Here is an 8,152-nt window from a genome sequence, read left to right as displayed (position 1 = left end):
ACCAGTGGGTCCAGTGCAGGGGATCCAGCAGCTGGGATGGGTGAGGAGAGAGAGAGAGAGAGAGAGAGAGAGAGAGAGAGAGAGAGAGAGAGAGTGAGAGAGAGATAGAAGGTGAGGCAGTTGCTTTTGGCCCTGTGCACCCTCCTGTGTGCTGTAAAGGAGCTTTCGATTTTTTTGCCTGATCATAATCCCTGTGAAAATGACATTGCCAAGCAGACGGCCAGATGCTTTGGGGTCTGTGAGTACAAATCATTAAAATCTCAGTAAATGTATAACTGATTTCATTCTTAACGATAAATTCATTACAGTATATCTATGGGATGTGTGTGTGTGTGTGTGTGTGTGTGTGTGTATGTGTGTGTGTGTGTGTATGCATGTATTTTTGCATGGATTTTGGCCTTGTGTTTCTTTGTGTGTATACATGCTGCCTGTTGGGTGTGTGTCAGTCAACGTAGCACGAGGTGAGAACAGAAGTTTTCCAAAAGATACACAAAGAATTCCAGGAACTGCAGCTTAAATTACACCGTGGCCTCCTTTCGTACTCGTCAGCCACGTCACTCATGAGGCTCAAGATGAAAGCAAAGATGGAAGAATGACTGACAGATGCTTGGCCTCATGGCTGTTGACTTGGGAGGACGTTCATAATGAAATGTTGTATGTGTGCAGATCTGCGAGTGCAGTATGTATGTACAGCACATGTACATTCTGAACATGGATCACATGCAGGGGCTGTAGTCCGGTTAAATGTTGGTTCAAAGGGTTTATTATAGTCATGTGCCGGGAAGTCTGCAGGAATCGTACAGACCATTCCCATATGCATGCACACGTCTGACAGCTCGTTTGCCTGCATGTAGTGGAGCAAAGTGTTAAAATTCTTACTTTCAAACTCACACACATAAACGTAAGAACACATCCTCCCATATCATAGGAGGACAATGCGACTGTCAATTCTTATTCTGAGGTCATGAACTTGCAGACAAGCCTCTTTCTGCCGTTCACCAGAGACCAGAGATGTTAAAGTTCCATTCAAGCCTCATTTTTCATCCAATTGTCCATATTTACATATGAGAACATAATAAATCTTTGCTGAACAATCGGATGGTCCGCTGATTGCAGAGTAATGAAACACACATCAAAGCAGACGGCTAATCTACAAATATGTGAGTGGTCTTTAATATGCTTTTTTTTGCGGTTATGTCCCTTATTGATCAAACATTTGAACTGTGTATTGCAAAAAAAATCGCTTGTTTAGGTTTGAGTCTGGACAGACAGATGGATGTCAAAGTAAAATTTGTTTAAATTGGAAGAAAAAATAGTTAAAAGAAAATTAAATAGTCTAGATAGATTTTTTTTTAGATGGCTTTTGCTTTAACAGTGAATCCTCCCCTTTATGGAAATGGAATTTTATCAACTGCAACGTGCAGTGTAAGTCTGTGTGTTTGGAGTGGTTGCTCAGGCCATTTTCACTATAATGAATCTATAATGGCCACTCCTATGTGCTTATGGGAATCAAAAATCTGGCTTTATTAGCAAGGAAGATGTAGAGTACAGAGTACAGTATATACAGTAAAATCCAAATGCAAAATTTTGGAAAATCATATACACTAAGTCGGTCCATCCCTGAAGTATCCAGCAGTTTCTCCACCAAAATTGCACAAGCAGCCTGTGTTCGGCTCAGAATTGATCAACCCATTGACCAGACAAACCCTCTCGATAATGAAAACAACTTCACAATCACGCTCCGTACTCTTGCAATGGCCACCTCATCACAAAGCCCATATGTCGACTCAGCGTATATTACACACAAAGTATGTGAGTAAACCAAACCCCGGCAACAGCAGGACAGGTCTCCCAAACACCACAAACACAAACTGCGCCTCCGCTGATGCACATGTGTTTTTATTTGGACTAATAGAAGAACCGGGTCCCATCCACATGTTGTGGTGTGATAATGTCAAGAGGCCATCAAGATCACACACAAGCAGTTTTGTTTATCATTCCTCCGCTAGAACTTGACAAAAGGAGTTTTTCTGTGTGTGTGCGTGTGTCCTCTCTTGCCAGCATGAGTGTGTGTGTGGTCCAGAATGCCTGTTTACATCATTTTGTTATCATTTAGGTCACTTGTTTTCGGCCTCTGTTGTATTTACTCTCCAGTTGCACTTCCTCGTGCACTTGTGAGTCACACGCGGACCACCGTGTGTCTGCCAGAGCATCGCTGCTGTAGATCCCCGATTGGATCTGGGAATTTTGGGCAAGCCCGATCCTGTATAGCATTTGGAAAATGGTCTGTTGAAATTAATCCATCTGCAAGTTATAAGCCAATGTAACGCTATTAATCATCTTATTGAGGGTGGATCCAACTTCAAGTAGCGACACAAGTTTGACCTCAGATCCATAATGCATTTGGCTATTTGTATCATCCGCTGGGACAGAAATTGCACAGAACAACACCCCCCCCCCTCCACATTCACACACAGAGACACAAACACACACACACACACACACACACACACACACACACACACACACACCACACACACACACACACACACACACACACACACACACACACACACACACACACACACGCATGCATACTGTATACACCACAGCAACATAACTACTTGTGCAACAACTGTGCAATATTATATAACATTGTCATAATTTTGTAATAACTTTGAAAACATGCAGTATCGTAGTAGATATGAAATCATGCAGTGATAAGATTGCAATAATGTAGTAATAACATTGTAATAATGTAGTTATAACATTGTAATAATCTAGAAATAACATTGCAACAATGGCATAATAACATGGTATTGTATAAATAACATGGTGATAATGTAGTAATAACATCGCAATAATGTACTCATAACATTGTAATCATTTAGACCAATTCTTCAGTTGATATCATGTCATTATCACTACATACATATTTATTCATCCTGTTCAGAAATGCGCAATATATATGTATTTTTATACCCACAGTCAATACTAGAATCAACACTGCCACTTGACACATGCTATTGCCTTTTAAATTCATCCTGGGCATAGAATATGTTTTCTGTACATTTTGTGTTTTAGACTTTTTCTTATGCTACTTGCCTGTTTGCACTACAATGCACCAAGACAAATTCCTCGTATATCAAACTGTACTCGGGCCAAATAAATAGATTGTGATTCTGATTGAGTCACTGTGCTGTGACCTTCCTGGGAAGTCAAGAGTCAAGCAGAACCAGATGTCTTATAGAGCTTCTGATGTAGAAGATTTAACATTCCTTTGATAAAGAGGGACGGTCGCCTGCTCTACAAAACCAAAGGGTGATCTCCCAACGAGGTCACGTTTATAATTTTCTATTTCTCACTTTCTCACGACGTTCCATGTCTCTTTGTTGTTGACGACAAGGAATGGGGAGCGGGGAAAGCCTTGCCCCGTCACGTGGTGATACACAAGGAGCCTTTTGGCACCAACTTCGTCCTAAAGCCCTAATGACACAGGGATAAATCTGTCATCTCTCTCTACTGTGTATTTTTCTCTTCATCCCTTCATCCATTCCTTCATTCCTTTCCTTTCGGTCTCCATCTGGGTCCAAGATGGCTTGCTTCTCGCTGCCAGCTCTTATCTGCCAGATCAGGCTACACACACACACAATCTGAGTTGCAGCCAGGGATTACCTGGCGTGGTCTGAGGACATTTTAGTTGTTTTTTTTTCCTTTGTCAACTCACTGTCCTCCCGTAACCTCTCAGTGCCTCTAAAACTCTCACATCATTATTCTTCCTTTTGTTTTCTCAATTCATCTCCATAACATTCCCCATTTCGCTATATTCATTGTTGTCTTCTGTTTATTCATCCCTGAAAGGGAAATTGCAATGTTCCAGCAGCTCACATCAACGCAATAGGCAAAATGATAATAATAAGGCAATAAAGCAATACAATAAAAAGACGAAAAAAGAAAATGGTAATAAATGTATATGGAAAATATACAATAAACCAAACAGTTCAATTGACCACCCAAAAGATCTGCCATTATACACTGAATTGAATGATAAACAAGACACATTAAATTTAAAAAATTACAGAAAAACAAAAATATTTTTTAAATATAGAAATGAAAAAGACCAGAAAAAAAGGTCCAAAAAAATGTAGGGTCCCATACAATAACTTACGAAATAAAGACTGAAGCACAAAGATGAATGTACAATAAACCCGAAACAAAATGTTGGCAATAAGCCTATACCCCAAAACCAAAAGTTGACAGTAAACCTAACAGAACTAGTAGGTGCAGCTGCAGTTACACCATATATTCTCAACCTTGGGGTCGCAACCCCACGAGGAATCACTTGATAAGCACATGGGGACGTAGGACATTTCTGAGACTGATATATTGTTATTTGATTGATATGAGTTAAATAGGCTTAGAATTTATTATAATATCCAATCCATTTTGAGCTCCCCCGTGCTCTATGATATGAAAAAAGTCACATCTGCAGTACTCAAATTCAGACAAGGGACAGTTCTGACAGACAACTCTGAGATTTAATTTTAAATGATCTTGATTAATTTAGCATCCTTTGAGTTTGGGCGTCTGGGCTCCACTCCTGGCGAGGTGTACATAGGCATGCTTAATGAGCTATAAATATTGGAGAGATGAACTCGTATCCCCCCATTGGTAGAGCCCAACAGGTGGATGCAGGGGAGGTGGAGGGGTGCAGCAAAACAGCGTGCAAAGCAGGCAGCAAAGCAGGTCAGAAAGGAGGGAATTGGCTGCTTGAATTGGTCCGCCCATAAGGGCGTGGAAGGGCGTGGAAGGGTGTGGCGCCGTCAAGTTGTCTCGGAATGAGCTCCGTAAGCTACACCTCGTTAAAGAAAGACTCTTAATTAGCCTCAATCCGCTCATACCCTAGGCCTTAATGGCAATGATAACAACTCAAATTTGCTCCAAAATAATAACACAGGGATTACTGTAAGAGGAAGAAAATTTGTCACCAATGGCATTGCTGTCACAAATGGCAGAAAAAATAACCAATTAAGTCATGAATTACATCTTGTGCAGTCATAAAGACCGTTGGAGTGAGGGGAGGACAGAGCCAGAGTTATTTACAGAGACCAAAGGGAAATAGCATACAGCTGTTCATTTTAATCTCGCTGCTGAAATCCCAGGCCATGACAGGATTTGGCAACGGTGTCGGAATCCATCATACAGATTGTGGATGAGATTTATGTTGTTTTTGTCATCCGTATGAACCTAATGAACTTGAAAACTTTTATACAAATGTGTCCTGGTGGTTTACTTTTTACAAAAGGAAAGGGAAATTAAATTATACTATTAAAAAAAATTAAACAGAGGACACCCCCCCCCCGCAACACACATGTGCGGCGGACCCCCTAAGAAACACTGGCCGAGCTTCAAACTGGTCCGCTGAAGGTAAAATACACTTATAAAATATAGGTCTAAAGATTTACAAGTCCTTCAGTAAATAGGCTAGAATAGATAGAATTTAAATACGACGTCTGTGTAATCCGGTCCACACACACACACACACACACACACACACACACACACACACACACACACACACACACACAGACACACACACACACAGACACACACACACACACACACACACACTCTTTGATAAAGAGTTTGAGATTGTTTGATAAACACACCAACAGATTGAATGTGTCTAGTCTACAAACGCACAGCAATACTTTATATAACAGCAATGACTAAAACACATACGTTTCGACAGAATTAATAGAACACCATCACCAACATTTGCAATAGTTTCCAAAATTCAAATACATGCAAAGCATGTTTCTGCAGAAACTGTTCACAGTACCCTACTCCATTTAGGTGTGTTGAGAGAAATTAGAAAACAAAAAGTACCTAAAGGACAAGGAGGGAGATAACACTGATGAGTGTCTGGAAGCTCTCTTATACTTAACTTGGTTAACTAAAGTTAATTCAACTTTAACATTAGATTACACAGATTTTTCATGTGTTACAGTGTTAAGTGTTACAGTGTGGATATTTATTGAAATGGAAGGCAGGAAATGCAGACAGGACAGAGAGAGAAAAGGAGAGAGAGAGAGAGAGGGACAGAGAGAGAGAGAGAATCACAAAAGATAATCATTACACACACACACACACACACACACACACACACACACACACACACACACACACACTCTTTGATAAAGAGTTTGAGAGTGTTTGATAAACACACCAACAGATTGAATGTGCCTAGTCTACAAACGCACAGCAATACTTTATGTAACAGCAATGACTAAAACACAGAAGTTCAGCTTGCAGCTGAGGTACAGCACCGGACACTCGGTCCCCTCAACCTCCTGGGACAGGGCTACGCCCAGCCCTCTGTTCAATGCGTCGGTCAGCAGACAGAAAGGGAGAGAGAAGTTAGGGTTAAACAGCACTGGCTTCCCACAGAGAGCTGACTTTACATTCGCAAACGCCTGCTGGCACTTCTCTGACCACTGGACCGGATCTGGAGCACCTTTTTGAGTTAAGTCTGTCAAGGGGCTGGTTAGCTCTGAAAAGTTGGGGACAAACCTCCTATAGTAGCCGGCCCCAAGAACTGCATCACCTCCTTCCTGGTCTTGGGTCTTGGTGTGTTTGCGACCGCAGCTGTTTTATTAAGCTGGGGTCAGACCAGGCCTTCGCCCAAGTGGTACCCCAGATACTGTACCTCCTGCCGTCCCACAGCACACTTCTTTGGGTTGGCGGTGAGCCCAGCTCACCTCAGGGACTCAAGCACAGCACCCACATGCTGCATATGCCGCTCCCAGGTGTTGCTGTGAATAATAACTTTATCTAGGTAGGCCTAGGAAGGCATATGCTACATTCGGACGCAGACAAGGTCCATGAGTCTCTGAATGGTGGCCGGTGCACCAAACAACCCGAACGGAAGTGTGCGAAAGTGATATAAGACAAACGGCGTGGAGAAAGCTGATTTTTCCTTGGACTCCTGACACAAGAGAATCTGCCTGTAGCCCTTGGTTAAATCCAGTGTTGTGAAAAAAAGGGGCTGTACTTAACCGGTCGAAAACTTCATCGACCCTGGGGCATCGGGTAGGTGCTCGGACTTGGACACTGCGTTCACCCTTCGGTAGTCCACTATCTATCAGAGCCCTCCTGACTTCGTGCACGGACACTGAGAGTGCGCGCTCATCCCCAGCGGTGTAACTCCAATTAGCTGGCGAGCTAGCGGTGCTGTTGCCAGACTCGAACCGCGCATAAAAGGAGTTCAGTTGGTCGGCTAGGGAGGCGTCCACACTCGTGGCTGGGGAGGAGCTGCTGTTGTAATTCGTAATAATCCGCAACCCCTGCCACAAGCGTCTTGTGTCCCCCCGCTCCATCTGTAGCACCACAGTCTCTCTGTACGTCCGTTTAGGGCTCTTCACCGCCCTCCGCAGATTGTACGACGCCGCTTTGTAATTGTCCATATTTCCGGATACAAGACCGTCGTTGTAAGCGGTCGTGCGAGCATTCAGAGCATAGCGGAAGGATTTATCAACCCACGGTTTCTGGTGTGGAAATCTCCGAACTTTCACCGTGGGAACGATGTTGTCTGCTAGCATAGTTACAAAACTTATTACAACCTCGGTGACGTCACTTGAACTTGATTGGAACATGTCCCAGTCTACGTCAGTCAGAGCGTCCTGAAGTGCAGCCTCCGATTGGTCCGTCCACCACTTCACTTCCCTCGTTACCACCAGTTCTGGCGCGATCAGAGGCCTGTAAACAGGAACCAGCGAGATCGTGGCGTGATCTGATTTCCTGAAAGCAGGGAGCGAGACGGTCTTGTATCCGTTCTTGTAAGGTGTGTAGCTATGGTCCAAAGTTCTATCTCCCCTGGTGGCAGACGTAATGTGTTGGTGGAAATTAGGCAGAACTTTTTTAAGGTTGGCCCTGTTAAAGTCCCCAGTCACCACCACAGCCGCGTCGGGATGTCTGTTCTGAAATCCGCACAACACATAGTACAGGACTGACAGGGCTGCGTCGGTGTCCTCTTGCGGTGGGATATAAACAGCGTGCAGCGTAGCCGGAGGGTTGACTGGTTGCCTCTGGTTGCCTCCACCAAAGCCGAAGGTCGAACCAGGAATTGCTGGACCATCATCTGCGAACAGCC

This window comes from Zeus faber (genome assembly GCF_960531495.2).
Source record: "Zeus faber genome assembly, chromosome: 2".
NCBI lineage: Eukaryota > Metazoa > Chordata > Actinopteri > Zeiformes > Zeidae > Zeus > Zeus faber.
Note: the sequence above shows the minus strand (reverse complement) of the source record.